The sequence below is a fragment of the Ranitomeya imitator genome, chromosome 5, assembly GCF_032444005.1.
Source record: "Ranitomeya imitator isolate aRanImi1 chromosome 5, aRanImi1.pri, whole genome shotgun sequence".
Taxonomy (NCBI): domain Eukaryota; kingdom Metazoa; phylum Chordata; class Amphibia; order Anura; family Dendrobatidae; genus Ranitomeya; species Ranitomeya imitator.
The window spans coordinates 334995936-335016280 of record NC_091286.1 but is presented as its reverse complement, the minus strand read 5'-3'; the positions used below and the strand labels follow the sequence as shown (position 1 = coordinate 335016280).

At 45.9% G+C, this 20345-nt stretch overlaps 1 long non-coding RNA gene across 1 annotated transcript in view; it reads left to right on the top strand.

Moving 5' to 3' along the window:
• Nucleotides 1–20345, top strand: part of LOC138680713 (uncharacterized) — a 534734-nt gene that overhangs the window by 60951 nt on the left and 453438 nt on the right. Inside the window, exon 2 of the long non-coding RNA XR_011321744.1 lies at nucleotides 16887–17004. This is a non-coding gene — a long non-coding RNA (uncharacterized lncRNA). The remainder of the gene's footprint in view (nucleotides 1–16886; nucleotides 17005–20345) is intronic.

The following is a 20345-nucleotide window of genomic DNA, read 5'->3' as shown; positions in this document are numbered from 1 at the left end:
CAGGACAGGTACTGCTGCATCAATTCAAAGTGACAGGAGACAACATTTGTCCAGTATGGTTACTAACTATTTTTCATCACTTATCGATATTCTACCTCAACCGTCATTCCCATTTGATTACTGGGCATCCAAATTAGACACCTGGCCAGAATTGGCAAAATATGCATTGCAGGAGCTTGCTTGCCCGGCAGCTAGTGTCCTATCAGAAAGAGTATTCAGTGCTGCAGGTTCAATATTAACCGAAAAAAGGACTCGTCTGGCCACCCAAAATGTTGATGATCTAACCTTCATTAAAATGAACCACAACTGGATTTCAAATTCTTTTGCCCCACCTTGCCCGGCCGACACCTAGCTTTCCTATGAAAAGGTATTGCCTGTGGACTACTCTGAATGACTTTACCAATCTCGGAATTTGCAGCAGCTGATTGTCCAGCATACGACATGTTTACACCTCCCTAAATGGCCAAACTCCCCACACGGGGTCGTGGTATCGCCACTTGGCGCAAGCACCCGTGAGAGTGCTGTTTGTCTGAAGAGGTGGGTGTGCCCGATTTTGGTCTACGGCACTGCCACTGGGTCCCTCATAGTACAATAAAGTGTCTCTGGTGGTGGTGGTGCGCACCCAACGTCAGACACACTGTTGTAACATGAGAGGCCCTGGGCATGTACTGCCGGCCACAAGAGAGTTCACCCACCCCCAGCTCAAACATTGCTCTACCACTTGCACAATTATCTCTCACAGTTACACCTATGTTTAGTCTATGCGCTGACATCCGTAAATTACTGCCACTGACAATACCATTGTGTTGACATGTATGATGGTACTTAACTTAGTCAGGGGCAGTGTCCTATATTTACCCAAGTAAATACTTTGTGCAAAATTACTAGGTCTGAAACTACGCAGAGGAGCCCAACCCTGTACCTAATGATTGCACTCTTTTGGTTTTTATTTTTGTTGTAATGCGAGACATTAACATGTATTGATTTTTTGGGACTACTAACTGGCAGACACTCATTAAAATCGGCCGCCGCTGACAACACCAACGGTGCCCACTGCCTGTGTACCCCTGCAAGAGAATTCAAAGTGCCTACAGCCCAATTTTATTATGTTAGGCCTTCGAAGCCTGTCTGCGGTCCCTCCTTCCACTAGGCCTCCACTGACCTGTCTACTGCTGCCCGTGTACCCCTGGAACCAATTATAAAGTGCCTACAGCCCAATTTTTTTATGTTAGGCCTTCGAAGCCTGTCTGCAGTCCCTTCTTTCTACTACTCCTCCACTGACCAGACCACTGCTGCCCGTGTACCCCAGGAACCTATTTTTAATTGCAGAGAGCATCCTTTTTTTAATAGTAGGCGTACAAAGTCTGTCTGCGGTCCACTATTGAAATTGTCCTCCACTGCCCAGAGCAATGCTGCCTGTGTACCCCTGTAACCTTTTTTTAAACTGCAGTGAGCCACATTTTTGGTTTAAGGCCTACTACCTGTGTCTGTCTGCGCCACTCAATACAGCTGTCCTCCTTTGAAAAAAGCAGAGCGTCAATAGTCTTGTTTTCAGCCTCTAGGAATTTTAAAACTGCATTGGGGCTACTACTTTGGTAGGGCCTACTAACGGTGTCTGCCGCTCCTTGCTGTTCTCCTGGTTTCCTGTCCTGAAATTCCATTTTCAGGCTCTCGTTAAGTAGTTGTTAATGTTAGACTGCATTTGGCCTACTAGTTGGGTTGGGGCCTACTATCGGTGTCTGCCACTCCTTGCTGTTCTCCTCCACTGAACAAAGCTGTGCCGCCTGTTTACTACTGTTGCCAATTTTGAACTGCATTTCGACTACTTACTGATTTGGGCCTACTCTCTGTGTCAGCCTCTCATTCCAGTTGTCCTCCACTGCAATGCCCCCTGGTTAGTCCTATGTTACCAATTTTGAACCGCATTTAGCTCACTTTATTCTTTGGGCCTATATCTGTGTTTCCTCCTCATCCTGCCCATTGCCCAGCCAGTGATAGATGAGTCTGCTGGTACATTGACCCATAACGCAACATTCCCCGTGCACGCTACACAGCAAGATTGTGACCCTGCTGAAAGTCAGGTTCCTCTTCACGCATACCATACCACCATACACGAGGACAAAGAGGAAGGAGCAGATGAAAGTGCAGGTTCCTTCATCAGGTGGGGGGAGGAATACAAGTTGGCGACGTCACTGGCACAGGGCCTCTCATAGTACGCAAAAGTGTTGCTGCCGGTGGGAGGCGCCCCCCTGTTGTGAATTCTGTGGCAGAGTTCACTCCTGTGGTCACAAGTGGTACTTCGGCTGATTCTCTCTGGGATCTTCCGTTTGAGGAGGGAAGTGGTACTGCAGCTTCTGAGTTTCCTCCCTCAGGTGATCTGGTGAGCTCGTTAGCTTCTTCTCTACTTAACTCCACCTGATGCTTTGATCTATGCTTCCTGTCAATGTTTCAGTGTGGGACTTGTTTTTTCCCTGGATCATTCCTGTGGCCTGCTGCTCTGCAAAGCTAAGTTTTGCTTATGTTATTTTGTTGCTATTTTTCTGTCCAGCTTGCTTTATTGGTTTTTCTCGCCTGCTGGAAGCTCTGAGACGCAGAGGGACCACCTCCGTACTGTTAGTCGGTGCGGAGGGTCTTTTTGTCCCCTCTGCGTGGTTTTTTATAGGTTTTTGTGCTGACCGCAAAGTTATCTTCCCTATCCTCGTTCTGTTCAGCTAGTCGGGCCTCACTTTGCTAAATCTGTTTCATCTCTGTTTGTGTTTTTATCTTACTCACAGTCATTATATGTGGGGGCTGCCTTTTCCTTTGGGGAATTTCTCTGAGGCAAGGTAGGCTTATTTTTCTATCTTCAGGACTAGCTAGTTTCTCAGGCTGTGACGAGGCGCCTAGGTTCTGGTCAGGAGCGCTCCACGGCTACCTTTAGTGTGGTTGGATAGGATCAGGGATTGCGGTCTGCAGAGTTCCCACGTCTCAGAGCTCGTTCTATTATTTTGGGTTATTGTCAGATCACTGTATGTGCTCTGACCTCCATGTCCATTGTGATTCTGAATTGCCTTTCATAACAGTACAGGAAGCCCCAAGTGCTAATGATTCTCAATAGAGGGAAAAGAGAAGTTCTGAGACCATTTTTTTTTCTCTTTGCACTGTGTTTTGTCTTTTTTTTTCCCCTAGACATTTGGGTGGTTCAGGACACAGGTGTAGCAATGGACATTAAAGGTCTGTCTTCATGTGTGGATCAGCTCACGGCAAGAGTTCAAAATATTCAAGATTTTGTGGTTCAGAATTCTTTGCTAGAACCGAGAATTCCTATTCGAGATTTGTTTTTTGGAGATAGAACTAAATTTCTGAGTTTCAAAAATAATTGTAAACTATTTCTGGCTTTGAAACCTCGCTCTTCTGGCGACCCAATTCAACAGGTTAGGATCGTCATTTCTTTTTTGCGCGGCGACCCTCAGGACTGGGCGTTTTCTCTTGCGTCAGGAGATCCTGCATTGAGTAATATCGATGCGTTTTTCCTGGCGCTTGGGTTGCTGTACGATGAGCCTAATTCAGTGGATCAGGCAGAAAAGAAATTTGCTGGCTCTTTGTCAGGCTCAGGATGAGATAGAGGTATATTGTCAGAAATTTAGAAAGTGGTCAGTGCTCACTCAATGGAATGAATCTGTGCTGGCAGCAATATTCAAAAAGGGTCTCTCTGAAGCCCTTAAGGATGTCATGGTGGGATTTCCTATGCCTGCTGGTTTGAATGAGTCTATGTCTTTGGCCATTCAGATCGGTCGACGCTTGCGTGAGCGTAAATCTGTGCACCATTTGGCGGTATTACCTGAGCTTAAACCTGAGCCAATGCAGTGTGATAGGACCTTGACCAGAGTTGAACGGCAAGAACACAGACGTCTGAATGGTCTGTGTTTCTACTGTGGTGATTCCACTCATGCTATCTCTGATTGTCCTAAGCGCACTAAGCGGTTCGCTAGGTCTGCCACCATTGGTACTGTACAGTCAAAATTTCTTCTGTCCGTTACCTTGATCTGCTCTTTGTCATCATATTCTGTCATGGCATTTGTGGATTCAGGCGCTGCCCTGAATTTGATGGACTTGGAATATGCTAAGCGTTGTGGGTTTTTCTTGGAGCAGTAAGACTCATGCTGGTGTGGTAGATGGAGGCAGGTATATCTCGCCCAGGTGTTTGTCCTATGTGAATTAGGCCACTCAGTATCTTCAGGGTGCTAATGGGTTAATGATTGCAGGAATAAAAGATGACCAGCTGGGTGTTTCCAGTGTCTGCCTGGGGCACGCAGATTGCCTGCCTGTGTGAGACAAACGTGAGTGAAGAGCTCTGCTCAAGATCTGTATGATGTTAGCTGGGTGGGAGAAGCCCCCCCAGTTGTTGAGATAGCAACGTATTTGTTTAGTTAGTGCCGGACAGGCTAGGGTTTATTTTTATGTTTTGTTTTTTGTGTTGCTTTCACGTTAATAAATCTGACCTGAGGTCAGCCTGCTCAGAAACCTGCTGTACGCCTCAGATTCAATGCACAAACCACGTGTCCTTTGACCCCAGCAAAGGCGATCCCAGAGTGTTTTGTCACATTGTGGTGGAGAACGCGGGCATACCGTGGCACAGGTGACAGCATGGAAGACGTGGTGAAAGCCTTAGTACAGTCCACTGCCGTACAGCAGCAGGCCACTGCCGCACAGCACGAAGCTAATCGCTTGATGGCCGCACAGCTGAAGGAGTTACTGGACATGACGGTTGCAGACCGCCAACTTCTCCAACAGGTGGCGCAGCGCCTGGTGAGCATGCCTGACGCTGACCCGGAAGCAGAGTCCAGAAGGATCCATGTGAGTCGATACTGGCAAAAGCTGACTGCAGAAGATGACGTCGAGGCATATCTGACAACTTTTGAGCGGACGGCATTGAGAGAGAAGTGGCCGAAGGCACGATGGGCCGATTTGACTGCCCCGTTTCTCTCCGGCGAGGCCCAAAAAGCTTACCATGATTTGGACCCGGAGGTCGCTCAGGACTTTGAGAAGCTGAAAGCTGAGATCCTGGCCCGGCTGGGTGTGACGACGGCTGTCCGTGCACAGAGGGTACATCAGTGGACATACCAGCAAGATAAACCAGCGCGGTCTCAGATGTTCGACCTGATCTACTTGACAAAGAAATGGCTGCAACCCGAGGTACTGACAATACCCGAAATAATCCAGTGGGTTGTCCTGGACAAGTACCTGAGAGTACTACCCCCAGCGCTGAAAAGGTGGGTAAGCCAAGGAAATCCCACGACAGCGGATCAACTTGTGGAGTTGGTCGAGCGTTATTCCGTGGCAGAAGGACTTCCCGACGACACCGCCAAACCCCGGACTGTGCCTCCTCCTCGTGGAACCGGTAAGACTGTTCCAGGGACCACGGGTGAAGGAAAATCGCTTAAAACTGTGGGGGAGGAGTCCGGGACTGCTCGCACTCCGAGACCAAGAGTATTGGACGGTGGTCTCAGTAGGGGACCTGTTAGGTGTTTCCGCTGCCATGAGAAGGGTCATGTTTCTGCGAACTGTCCTGTTACCGCTGAACCCATGCAGTGCGACGTTATAGACTCTAGAAAACGCATGTCTTTGGTTACACAGCTAGTGAGTGTGAATGCGGGTCAAAATGATACAGTGAAACACCTGTGTGAATTATCTGTTGATGGGAAAAATGTTGTGGCATTACTAGACTCTGGAAGTGTGGTGACTCTGGTGAAAGCTAGTCTGGTGGCACTTCCGTCTGGTCCGTCTGACAAGTTTTCTGTGACGTGTGTGCATGGTGACACCCGCTCGTACTTAACAGCGGTCATATGGATTTCTACTCCCTATGGGTCAGTGCAGCACAAAGTGGGACTCGTTCCCGCATTGTTACATGATGTAATCCTGGGCAGGGATTTTCCCTATTTCTGGCAGTTGTGGGAGAATCAGTTACTCCTTCACGGTAGCTGTACCCGTGAATCTTCTCCCATGCCATCTGGAGGTCCCGAGTCCCTAGAGGAGACCCCACAGGAAGATGTTGCTGGGGAGGTTAGTGAATCTAACCTTCAGTACCCCTTCTCCATCATGGCGGGGGAAACAGAGGAAACTGAGGAACCTCAGCGAGAGGCGGAGGCAGATAGCCATCCGGCACCCTGCCTGCCAGATTTGGGAGTCCAGGTGGATGACTTCCACAGCGAGCAAATGAAAGATCCTACCCTGACTCCGGCTAGGAAAAATGTAAAAATGATAGATGGGGTACCCGTAGAACCTGACACTAGGCTAGCGTACCCGTATATGGTTCTTGAAAATGATTTGCTCTACCAGGTAGAAAAAAAAGGGGAAGACACAGTGCAACGGTTAGTGGTGCCCAAACCTTATCGGCGGAAGGTACTGGATTTGGCCCACGGACATATAATGGGGGGACATCTGGGGGTACAGAAAACCACAGAAAGGATATTGCATTGTTTTGTGTGGCCTGGAATACATTGTGATGTGCGTAACTATTGTGAGTCCTGTCCAGAGTGCCAAATCGCGGCCCCTAAATCTCAGTTCCGTAGCCCTTTGGTACCCCTTCCTATCATCGGGGTCCCTTTTGAGAGAATTGGGATGGATTTGGTTGGGCCCCTTCCCCGATCCGCACGTGGGCACCAACATATCCTCGTCATCGTGGACTATGCCACTCGTTACCCGGAAGCCGTCCCTTTGCGTAACACAGCTACCAAGACGATCGCCAAGGAATTGGTACAAGTGTTTAGTCGGGTGGGAATTCCAAAACAGATACTCACCGACCAGGGGACTCCCTTTATGTCGAGGGTAATGAAGGAGCTCTGCAGGCTCTTACAAATAGACCCGTTGCGTACGTCTGTCTATGACCCTCAAACAGATGGCCTGGTTGAGCGCTTCAACAAAACCTTAAAACAGATGCTCCGGAAGGCGATAGACAAAGATGGGAAGAACTGGGATTACTTGTTACCCTATTTGCTGTTTGCCATTAGGGAAGTTCCCCAGTCTTCCACAGGATTTTCGCCTTTCGAACTGTTGTACGCCCGTCGTCCCCGGGGACTGCTGGACGTCGCAAAAGAAACCTGGGAAGGTCAAGTCACTCCCTTTAAAACGGTGATCGACCATGTAACACAAATGCAGGATCGTATTGCCGCTGTCATGCCCATTGTTAGGGACCATATGTTACAGGCCCAGGGAGCCCAGAGGCAAAGTTATGATAGAGGCGCTAAGGTCCGTACATTTGCACCCGGCGATAGGGTGTTGGTCCTAATCCCTACGGTGGATAGTAAATTCCTGGCGAAATGGCAGGGCCCATTTGAGGTCCGAGAAAGAGTTGGTGAAGTGAACTATAAAGTGTACCAGCCGGGTAAGAGAAAACCGGAACAGATTTATCATGTGAATCTGATAAAATCCTGGAAAGACCGCTCTGCCCTAACGGCGGATCTGCCCCGTCCGGTTTGTTCACCTACTGTACCAGAGGTGCAGGTTGCTGAGACTCTCTCAGAACGACAAAAATCTGAGGTTAAGCAATTTTTGTTACAGAACCGACAGTTTTTCTCCGAAAAACCTGGCCGGACGAAGTTGGTGAAACATGAGATTGTCACAGAGCCTGGCGTCACTGTTCATGTGAAGCCCTACCGGATTCCGGAAGCCCGCCGTGAAGCCGTCTCCCGGGAAGTGATGGCAATGTTGGACTTAGGAGTCATTGAGGAGTCACACAGCGCCTGGTCCAGTCCAATTGTGTTGATACCTAAACCGGATGGCTCCATCCGGTTTTGTAATGACTTTAGGAAACTGAATGCAGTTTCTAAATTTGATGCGTACCCTATGCCCCGGGTCGATGAGTTGATCGACCGGCTTGGTAAAGCCCGATACATTACGACCCTGGATTTAACAAAGGGGTACTGGCAGATTCCTCTGGCCGAGGCGGCCAGAGAGAAGACGGCATTTGCTACACCGGAAGGTCTGTTCCAGTATGTCTATATGCCGTTTGGACTTCACGGAGCTCCCGCAACGTTCCAGAGATTGATGGATCGAGTCTTGAGGCCTCACAGACAGTACGCTTCTGCCTACCTGGATGACATCGTAATTTACAGCATGGACTGGGAAACTCATCTCCAGAAGGTACAAGCCGTGATTGATGACCTGCGAGATGCAGGTTTAACGGCAAACCCCAAGAAATGCCACATCGGGCTTGAAGAAGCCCGATACTTGGGCTACGTGATTGGCCGAGGAGTGGTTAAACCCCAGATCGACAAAATACAGGCAATTCAGGGCTGGCCACAACCAGTGAACAAGAAACAAGTGCAGGCTTTCCTGGGGATTGCCGGCTATTATCGCCGGTTCATACCCAATTTTGCAGCCATGGCTACTCCCTTGACGGATCTTACCAAGGGGAAGGGTTCCGTCATGGTAAAATGGACCTCAGCTGCTGAAGAGGCCTTCCACAGCCTGAAACGGGCTTTGTGCTCTCAGCCCGTACTAGTGACTCCTGATTTCAGCAGCGAGTTTGTGGTACAAACTGATGCCTCTGATACTGGTGTCGGAGCTGTACTTTCCCAGGTGAGGGACGGAGTCGAACACCCGGTCCTCTATCTCAGTCGGAAACTGAATGTACATGAGCAGAGATGCCGTGGTTGAAAAAGAGTGCCTAGCCATTAAATGGGCTCTCGACTCCCTCAAGTATTACCTGGCTGGTAGGAAGTTTAGGCTGGTCACAGACCATGCCCCTCTCAAGTGGATGCACCTCCACAAGGACCGTAATAGTCGGGTAACCAGGTGGTTCCTTGCCCTGCAGGCTTACTCTTTTACGGTGGAGCACCGACCTGGGGTGCAGATGGGGAACGCCGATGCCCTATCCCGAGTGCACTGTTTCAAAAGTGTTCTTGCTCGACCGGAGTGGTCTGAGCAAGGGGGGGGGATATGTAAGACTCATGCTGGTGTGGTAGATGGAGGCAGGTATATCTCGTCCAGGTGTTTGTCCTATGTGAATTAGGCCACTCAGTATCTTCAGGGTGCTAATGGGTTAATGATTGCAGGAATAAAAGATGACCAGCTGGGTGTTTCCAGTGTCTGCCTGGGGCACGCAGATTGCCTGCCTGTGTGAGACAAACGTGAGTGAAGAGCTCTGCTCAAGATCTGTATGATGTTAGCTGGGTGGGAGAAGCCCCCCCCAGTTGTTGAGATAGCAACGTATTTGTTTAGTTAGTGCCGGACAGGCTAGGGTTTATTTTTATGTTTTGTTTTTTGTGTTGCTTTCACGTTAATAAATCTGACCTGAGGTCAGCCTGCTCAGAAACCTGCTGTACGCCTCAGATTCAATGCACAAACCACGTGTCCTTTGACCCCAGCAAAGGCGATCCCAGAGTGTTTTGTCACAGAGCCCTTGCAGTGTCCTATTCCATTGAAAGGAATTGATGCTACGCCTTTGGCCAAGAATAAGCCTCAATACTGGACCCAGCTGACCATGTGCATGGCTCCTGCACATCAGGAGGTTATTCGCTTTCTGGTGTTGCATAATCTGCATGATGTAGTCGTGTTGGGGTTGCCATGGCTACAAGCCCATAATCCAGTATTAGATTGGAAATCCATGTCGGTGTCCAGCTGGGGTTGTCAGGGGGTACATGGTGATGTTCCATTTCTGTCAATTTCGTCATCCACCCCTTCTGAGGTCCCAGAGTTCTTGTCTGATTACCGGGATGTATTTGATGAGCCCAAGTCCAATACCCTACCTCCGCATAGGGATTGTGATTGTGCTATCAATTTGATTCCTGGTAGTAAATTCCCAAAAGGTCGATTGTTTAATTTGTCCGTGCCTGAGCACACCGCTATGCGCAGTTATGTGAAGGAATCCCTGGAGAAGGGGCATATTCGCCCGTCATCGTCGCCATTAGGAGCAGGGTTCTTTTTTGTAGCCAAGAAGGATGGTTCGCTGAGACCTTGTATTGATTACCGCCTTCTTAATAAGATCACGGTTAAATTTCAGTACCCCTTGCCATTGTTATCTGATCTGTTTGCTCAGATTAAGGGGGCTAGTTGGTTCACAAAGATAGATCTTCGTGGTGCGTATAATCTGGTGCGAATTAAGCAAGGCGATGAATGGAAAACTGCATTTAATACGCCCGAGGGTCATTTTGAGTATCTCGTGATGCCGTTCGGACTTGCCAATGCTCCATCAGTGTTTCAGTCCTTTATGCATGACATCTTCCGAGCGTACCTGGATAAATTCCTGATTGTGTACTTGGATGACATTTTGATCTTCTCGGATGATTGGGAGTCTCATGTGAAGCAGGTCAGAACGGTTTTTCAGGTCCTGCGTGCTAATTCTTTGTTTGTGAAGCGATCAAAGTGTCTCTTTGGTGTGAAGAAGGTTTCATTTCTGGGGTTCATCTTTTCCCCTTCTACTATCGAGATGGATCCTGTTAAGGTCCAAGCCATCCATGATTGGACTCAGCCGACATCTCTGAAAAGTCTGCAAAAGTTCCTGGGCTTTGCTAATTTTTATCGTCGCTTCATCTGCAATTTTTCTAGTATTGCTAAACCATTGACCGATTTGACCAAGAAGGGTGCTGATGTGGTCAATTGGTCTTCTGCTGCTGTGGAAGCTTTTCAAGAGTTGAAGCGTCGTTTTTCTCCTGCCCCTGTGTTGTGTCAACCAGATGTTTCTCTTCCGTTCCAGGTCGAGGTTGATGCTTCTGAGATTGGAGCTGGGGCTGTTTTGTCACAGAGAGGTTCTGGTTGCTCAGTGATGAAACCATGCGCTTTCTTTTCCAGGAAGTTTTCGCCTGCTGAGCGAAATTATGATGTGGGCAACCGAGAGTTGCTGGCCATGAAGTGGGCATTCGAGGAGTGGCGTCATTGGCTTGAAGGAGCTAAGCATCGCGTGGTGATATTGACTGATCATAAGAACTTGACTTATCTCGAGTCTGCCAAGCGCTTGAATCCTAGACAAGCTCGTTGGTCGTTGTTTTTTGTCCGTTTTGACTTTGTGATTTCGTACCTTCCGGGCTCTAAAAATGTGAAGGCGGATGCTCTGTCTAGGAGTTTTGTACCCGACTCTCCGGGTTTGTCTGAGCCGGCGGGTATCCTCAAGGAGGGAGTAATTGTGTCTGCCTTCTCCCCTGATTTGCGGCGGGTGCTGCAAAAATTTCAGGCTAATAAACCTGATCGTTGCCCAGCGGAGATACTGTTTGTCCCTGATAGGTGGACGAATAGTTATCTCTGAACTTCATTGTTCGGTGTTGGCTGGTCATCCTGGAATCTTTGGTACCAGAGAGTTGGTGGCTAGATCCTTTTGGTGGCCCTCTCTGTCGCGGGATGTGCGTGCTTTTGTGCAGTCCTGTGGGATTTGTGCTCGGGCTAAGCCCTGCTGTTCTCGTGCCAGTGGGTTGCTTTTGCCCTTGCCGGTCCCGAAGAGGCCTTGGACACACATCTCTATGGATTTTATTTCTGACCTTCCCGTTTCTCAAAAGATGTCAGTCATTTGGGTGGTCTGTGATCGCTTTTCTAAGATGGTCCATCTGGTACCCTTGTCTAAATTGCCTTCCTCCTCTGATTTGGTGCCTTTGTTCTTCCAGCATGTGGTTCGTTTACATGGCATTCCAGAGAATATCATTTCTGACAGAGGTTCCCAGTTTGTTTCAAGGTTTTGGCGAGCCTTTTGTGGTAGGATGGGCATTGACTTGTCTTTTTCCTCAGCTTTCCATCCTCAGACTAATGGCCAGACCGAACGAACCAATCAGACCTTGGAAACATATCTGAGATGCTTTGTTTCTGCCGATCAGGATGACTGGGTGTCCTTTTTGCCTTTGGCTGAGTTCGCCCTTAATAATCGGGCCAGCTCGGCTACCTTGGTTTCACCATTTTTCTGCAATTCTGGGTTCCATCCTCGTTTCTCTTCTGGACAGGTTGAGTCTTCGGACTGTCCTGGTGTGGATACTGTGGTGGACAGGTTGCAGCAGATTTGGACTCAGGTAGTGGACAATTTGACCTTGTCCCAGGAGAAGGCTCAACTTTTCGCTAATCGCAGACGCCGTGTGGGTCCCCGACTTCGTGTTGGGGATCTGGTTTGGTTATCTTCTCGTCATATTCCTATGAAGGTTTCCTCTCCTAAGTTTAAACCTCGTTTCATTGGTCCGTATAGGATTTCTGAGGTTCTTAATCCTGTGTCTTTTCGTCTGACCCTTCCAGATTCTTTTTCCATACATAACGTATTCCATAGGTCATTGTTGCGGAGATACGTGGCACCTATGGTTCCTTCTGTTGATCCTCCTGCCCCGGTTTTGGTGGAGGGGGAATTGGAGTATATTGTGGAGAAGATTTTGGATTCTCGTGATTCAAGACGGAAACTCCAGTATCTGGTTAAATGGAAGGGTTATGCTCAGGAGGATAATTCCTGGGTTTTTGCCTCTGATGTCCATGCTCCCGATCTTGTTCGTGCCTTTCATGTGGCTCATCCTGGTCGGCCTGGGGGCTCTGGTGAGGGTTCGGTGACCCCTCCTCAAGGGGGGGGTACTGTTGTGAATTCTGTGGCAGAGTTCACTCCTGTGGTCACAAGTGGTACTTCGGCTGATTCTCTCTGGGATCTTCCGTTTGTGGAGGAAAGTGGTACTGCAGCTTCTGAGTTTCCTCCCTCAGGTGATCTGGTGAGCTCGTTAGCTTCTTCTCTTCTTAACTCCACCTGATGCTTTGATCTATGCTTCCTGTCAATGTTTCAGTGTGGGACTTGTTTTTTCCCTGGATCATTCCTGTGGCCTGCTGCTCTGCAAAGCTAAGTTTTGCTTATGTTATTTTGTTGCTATTTTTCTGTCCAGCTTGCTTTATTGGTTTTTCTCGCCTGCTGGAAGCTCTGAGACGCAGAGGGACCACCTCCGTACCGTTAGTCGGTGCGGAGGGTCTTTTTGTCCCCTCTGCGTGGTTTTTTATAGGTTTTTGTGCTGACCGCAAAGTTATCTTCCCTATCCTCGTTCTGTTCAGCTAGTCGGGCCTCACTTTGCTAAATCTGTTTCATCTCTATGTTTGTGTTTTCATCTTACTCACAGTCATTATATGTGGGGGGCTGCCTTTTCCTTTGGGGAATTTCTCTGAGGCAAGGTAGGCTTATTTTTCTATCTTCAGGACTAGCTAGTTTCTCAGGCTGTGACGAGGCGCCTAGGTTCTGGTCAGGAGTGCTCCACGGCTACCTTTAGTGTGGTTGGATAGGATCAGGGATTGCGGTCTGCAGAGTTCCCACGTCTCAGACCTCGTTCTATTATTTTGGGTTATTGTCAGATCACTGTATGTGCTCTGACCTCCATGTCCATTGTGATTCTGAATTGCCTTTCATAACACCCCCCCCCCATGCAAACACACCGCTGTACTTTGAGGGGCCCAGTGCCAGTGCCAATGCCAACGAGTGGGGCCCCCCCTGCTTGCTCAGGATCACCGCACTTGCAAAGTTGAAATACTTACCTCTCCCTGCTCCACTGCCGTGACGTGGTCCAGATTTACTGGGCCCACTAATTACTTGAACCAGCCCTACCCCCCACAACTTTAGCCAAATGACCCCCAATTTCAAATGCCTTCCAATTATTATAAGCTAAATTACGATTGACAAGCTTCTGTAACAAGAATGGATGTTTTTGCCATTAAAATGGGCAGTGTAGGTGTTTTCCTGGCCTCCACTCACTGCCGACTATGCTCCCCCATTGACTTGCATTGGGTTTCGTGTTTCGGTCGATCCCCGACATTTCGCGATAATCGGCCGATTCCACTCGACTCGACTTTTAAGATAGTCGGGTTTCGCGAAACACGGCTCGACTCTAAAAAGGTCAAGGTCGCTCAACCCTAATGAGGAGTAAACACCGATATAGGCGCAAATAATAAAGTAGGCTAAATGCAGTTCAAAATTGGTAACAGGACTAAACAGGCGGCCTAGCTTTGTTCAATGGAGATCAACTGTAATGAGTGGCGCAGACACAGTTGGCCCAACTAAAAAAGTAGGCTAAATGCAGTTCAAAATTGGTAACAGGACTAAACAGGCGGCATAGCTTTGTTCAGTGGAGGACAAATATAATGAGTGGCGCAGACACAGTTAGTAGGCCCAAAATAAAAAAGTAGGCTAAATGCAGTTCAAAATTGGTAACAGGACTAAACAGGCGGCCTAGCTTTGTTCAATGGAGATCAACTGTAATGAGTGGCGCAGACACAGTTGGCCCAACTAAAAAATTTGGCTAAATGCAGTTCAAAATTGGTAACAGGACTAAACAGGCGGCATAGCTTTGTTCAGTGGAGGACAACTGTAATGAGTGGCGCAGACAGTTAGTAGGCCCAAAATAAAGTTGGCAAAATGCAGTTCAAAATTGGTAACAGGACTAAACAGGTGGCCTAGCTTTGTTCAGTGGAGGACAACTGTAATGAGTGGCGCAGACACAGTTAGTAGGCCCAACTAAAAAATTTGGCTAAATGCAGTTCAAAATTGGTAACAGGACTAAACAAGCGGCATAGCTTTGTTCAGTGGAGGACAACTGTAATGAGTGGTGCAGACACAGTTAGTAGGCCCAAAATAAAAAAGTTGGCAAAATGCAGTTCAAAATTGGTAACAGGACTAAACAGGTGGCCTAGCTTTGTTCAGTGGAGGACAACTGTAATGAGTGGCGCAGACACAGTTAGTAGGCCCAACTAAAAAATTTGGCTAAATGCAGTTCAAAATTGGTAACAGGACTAAACAGGTGGCCTAGCTTTGTTCAGTGGAGGACAACTGTAATGAGTGGCGCAGACACAGTTAGTAGACCCAACTAAAAAATTAGGTTAAATGCAGTTCAAAATTGGTAACAGGACTAAACAGGCGGCATAGCTTTGTTCAGTGGAGGACAACTGTAATGAGTGGCGCAGACAGTTAGTAGGCCCAACTAAAAAAGTAGGCTAAATGCAGTTCAAAATTGGTAACAGGACTAAACAGGCAGCATAGCTAGGTACTGGGGTGGGCTCCTCTGCTGAGTAGCAGACAGTGGTAGTAGGCACAAAGTATTAACTGTTAATTCCCATAGTCCTATTTCAGACAGGCTAGAGTCACTTCAAATACATATGATTCACATATTCCTTTGTGAAAGAAGTATATCCCAAAGGAAAAAACGAAGTGAAGAAATATAATTATAAAATAAAGAATGTTTATTTCCAATAGTTAAAAATATTTTTCAAAATATAAATAAAAAACACACACAGGGGGGTATATTTACACCAGACAAAATCTGGGGAGGCGGACCTGCTCGATGCTGGCACAGTAAAACAGCCACAAGTATCACTTATATGATGGTAGTGATGGTGACACCAATATTAATAAAGGCTAAATAGCTCAACACTGCACAACGATGATGAATTCATTGCAATCATTAATAACTAACATGTAGACACTTTCCAGAGTATTCTCCCATAGAGCTGGCACAAGAAAAGAGATGTATACAGTAGTGCAATAGATAATGCTAACATACTGAAGGGACAAGTTAATATGAGCGGCCAGTGAGAGAGAAATACCTATTAATAAATGGAAAGTGGACTCAGGCTAATGGTGATTACCTCAGTGTAGATGAAGACGCAGTGAAGTGCCTGATACCACCAGCAGGAGACAGGTGCGGATCCCCGGCGCCCGACAAGCGCTGTTTCGCCATAGCTTCTTCCAATGGGGGCGAGGACAAGTGATCAAGGTATAGTGAGGGTTTAAATAGCAAGCGCTGTATGACGCTGGATCCGGGGGTGTCACAGGATGTCTCCCAGCTGCGCACGCTAAGGTGCCGCCCCACCTTACCAAGGGGACTTCTGGGATTGCGCACCGTGACACGCAGTGGAACGCACTGCGGTCACGTGTATCAGCGCCTCCCAGAAGTCAGAGGGGGTATGCGGACACCGCGCGTGCGTAGAAAGATTCCCAGACAAGCCGGTCACAGCTGGTGCGAGGGAGACGCGCAGGCGTATTAGATTACCTAGCAACTGGTGAGAGGAAAACGCACAGGCGTACTAGATTACCTAACAAAGAGGTAATATGTTAGAGACCGCTGTTAGGATATAAGAAAAAAGACGACGCACAATCATAATGGGTACCGAATAAAGAGAAAGTATATCAGAGACCGCTATTGGAAATATATTGGAAAATATAAAAAGGCAGCGAACTGTTGTTATAGCTAATGAGAACACAGTGTAATCCTAATTATTATGAGTGACAGTGGGCCGGGAAAAGAAAGTGGTGTGAGACTTATATATATCTGCGTGATGTACAATCCCGGGATAAGTGGAAAAAGAGCCACTAGGAAAATTAATAATAGATGATTTAGTAAAAGTACCGTATATTAAATTGGCCAATGATGAAGAAAAGGGGGAGGGGGGGAGGGAGCGATTAGATGACATGAGTCCTATACCAAGCAGTATATGGCAGTGTAAACTGCTGGAACCATGCATAGAAATATATCAATATTTTAATCTATTGCATGATTACCATAGAGAAAACTGATATAGAAACAAAATACTGGTTAGAGGACCGAATATATGCTACTCCAAATAATGGGATGGATTTGTGTGAATTATATTGTAATTTATTATAGTGCATGATATGTGTGACTGAGGATAAAAATGGGTGAGGCCAAAACAAGAAGGAGATGGGGAAATAGAAAAGAAAACACAGGATAACCCTGCTGCCTAACATGCAACAGAGAAAATGTATGTGATACATCAATGATAAATACAAAAACTGGTGATGTATAATTAAGGTGACAGTGCTATATATTTAGTACTGCTCAATTAACCACGATATGCGGAGCAGCTAATTTATGTCTTCTAAAAAACAAATATAAGTATATACATAAACTATAAGAATATAAAGTCCTTTGCATAGAGTGAAATCTTCTAACTGTTCTTTGCAGGGTATCCAATATACCAGAGGGCCCGAAGACAACAATAGCGATCCAGCATGGGAAATGATCCGGCATGGGAGAAGAAGGGAAGACATCAAGCACAACAGCCGGAAAGAGCATCATACAGGTATGTGAATCTAGAAGTAAGACATTATGATTATTATGTGTACATAAACATCATTAAAATCAAGGACAATAAAAATAAGGAAATTAAAAATGGAGAATACAAAAGAGACACCTTAAAAACTGGTCCAGATATATATATATATGAGGTAGTTACAGAAATGAGTTGAAGCCAAAGCTTTCATTGAGGCCACGTGGGGTGATTGTGCCAAGTCGATAAATCCATTTACTTTCAAGTTGTGCTAGGGACTTGGCCAAATCACCACCACGTGACCCCAGATAGACCTGATCAATAGCTTTGAAAAGAAGTCCTTTTGGACTACAGTCGTGTTTGATTTTAAAGTGGCGTGGCAGTGTTTTCAAGAGCGCAAGTTCATGGGTTGTTTTGGCTTTTTCAATGTCCCTAATATGCTCACGTACTCGGATTTTCATTTCACGAGTGGTCATGCCAATATAGATTAAGCCACAAGGGCATGTGGCATGATAAATTACTCCCTGCGAGGAGCATGTCAGATGTTTCCGAATCTCGAAGGGCTTAGTTCCGTCTGCATTTAAAAAAATTACCAGATTTTTTCATGTTAAGGCATGCTTTGCACATCCCGCAGGAGAAGAACCCTTGTTGAAGAGATTTTTTTGCAGATTCCGGAGTAGGGTCATTATGGCTATGCACCAATAGATCTCTTAAATTCCTGCTACGTCTCGCTACCATAGATGGACCGGAGGGAAGGACTTTCCGTAGAATAGGGTCGGTCATCAGAATATTCCAATGTCTTTTGAAAATAAATTTGATCTCATTCCATCGATTGTTGTATGTGCTGATGAATCTGACCTGGTCATTATTTTCTTTTATTTTACATTGGTTGGGATAAAGAAGGCTATCTCTAGATGTATTTTTAGCTCTTCTATAGCCTTTGCGAATATTCCTTTTGCTATACCCACGATTTATAAATCTAATGGTGAGGTCAACTGCCTGTTTTTCAAAAGCTGAGTCCTCGGAACAAATGCGCCTAGCCCGTAAAAATTGTCCCACTGGTATTCCTTTAATAATTGTGGGTAAGTGTGAAGAGGTAGCGTGCAGGAGGGAATTCGTCGCTGTCGGTTTTCTATAGAGGTCTGTGCATATCATGCCATCCACCACCTTGATTTTAATATCCAGAAATTCCAAGTCTAATCCTGATTTATATGTTAGAAAGATATTGCGGTTGTTGTTATTTAGATTGGCCATTAATGTATGTAATTGCTGCAATGTTAATACAAAGTATTAACTGGTCTAAATGGAGGCCAGGGCCCCTGTATATTTTAACTATCATCTATCATTTCAACTAATTTGTATTGGCAGTGCAATTGAAGGATTTAACAGCACAGACTACACAGTCTACACAGTTATTAGGCATGTCTTCAGACCTAATAAACATTAAAAAATATTTAAAAAATTCTGTTGCAAAACATGATATAGCCTGCCGTCTCCCACGTTCTCATTTGGTTGGGTTGAAACTAAATTGCCTGCAGACCTCATGCACATAGCAAAAAAAAAAAAATTCTGTTGCTAAACGTGATACTGCCCGCCATATCCCACGTTGTAATTTAGTGGCAGTGTAATTCTTGTGTGTAGGGCTGTTGCACATTGTAAAATACAAAAAATGTTGTTTTTTTCTAACATGATACAGCAGGCTAAATCCAAATTTGAAATTGTTATACAGGCGTCACCCACAGTAAAAAATAAATTCTTCTGTTACTAATAGTGATGAGCAAATTTGTTTGGAAAACGATAACCAAACATAAATTCGGCACGAATATGGCACATTCTGATTTGTTATCGTAAACATGTGCAAAATTTTATAAAATTGTTAAAAATCGGTAACATTCTGGAAAAGTGCAGTAAAATATTTGTGTTGCTACAAAAGTATTTTCAGCACTTTAGCAATGATAATGGTGGTGTATCATGAGCGTTTGGCACGTGTTTGATGAGGGAAGGCTTTTGCAGAGCTGAGAGGCACAGCGTTCTTGAAACAGTCATTTTTCCTAACTTTACACATTGCAGCTAGCCAATCAGGCCGCAGGAAGCAACCACAATATCCTGACACAATGCCTTGTGCTATTGGCTGCTATTGGCCATTATGACACTGTAACAGCGCAGAGAGGCTGCTCCTGCCTCTGCCACTGTTAGCAGCAAAATTTTAGCAAGTGAGTTAGGCTGTTGTATATCAGTTAGATAGTTAGACACAAAAACCTCAGTGACATATTGTTAATATCACTTTTAGGGCTTGAAACTAGCCCATATGCCGACAAGCACAAATAAACCCACTCCAAAATATAGATAAATATAGCAGGAGGAAATTAGGAGCAATCAGGTATAAGATTAAAAAAAAATTATTATTCACAAAAAATCACAAAATTTGATAAGTAGAAGCAATAAAAAAATAATCAAAAATCAAAAGATTAAATGCAGGAAAACATACCATACAGGAAAAGGACTCCAATAAATATACCTAACCCATTATGCAAATATTGCATTCAGTAATGTGCAAGTGCAGTCACAAATAGCACATCAATGGCAAGCCACGTTATCTTGCAATAGTTTATCAACACATTCAGTCATATAAACATCATATAAGTAGCAGGAACCACATGGTGTTTACCAGAGGCAGGGATAAGGGAGTCCTAAACCGGGTGTGAATACCTCAACAGTCCCCGACGCGTGTTTTGCGGGTAACTAGACCCGCAAGCAAGACCACGTTGATAAACTATGTGTTATAGAGGCCTGATCCAGAAGCCACCAAAAAATTTTAAATTTTCTGTTATTAACGTCATACAGTAGGGGACCTGACTATAAAATAGATTGTAGCATCTAGTGTATTATAGGTCATATAGTAATGGAACTGACTTTCAAATTATTTGCAGCTTAACTTCTTTGTCATACATGCCTCTTCCACACTCAAACAATTCTTTTTTCTTTAAGAAGCACGATATATCACGCCATATTTCAACTAGGAATTTACTGTCGCTGAAATTCAGCTGTTCACAAAGGTGGTGCAGATTTTAAAATTTTGTTGTTGCTAATACTTTGCTCCTACCACAGCAACATGACTGGGAAAAAGTGAGGCCGTGGTGGAAAGGAAGTTAGACTTGGTGTTCAAGGTGTACGTGGGGTACGTGTTTGTGAAAGCACTAATAAAGCAAAGTCATGTCCTATGCAAAGACAACTGACAACTTCTGTTACTGGACAGGCTACACCACTACTTTCTTTGGCAGACAAACAGCAGTACACCTTGTCGATGATGCCCAGAAAGAGCATGTATTCGAGTGGATGGCAAGTGCAGCTTCAAGTGGCCTCTCCTTCTCTTC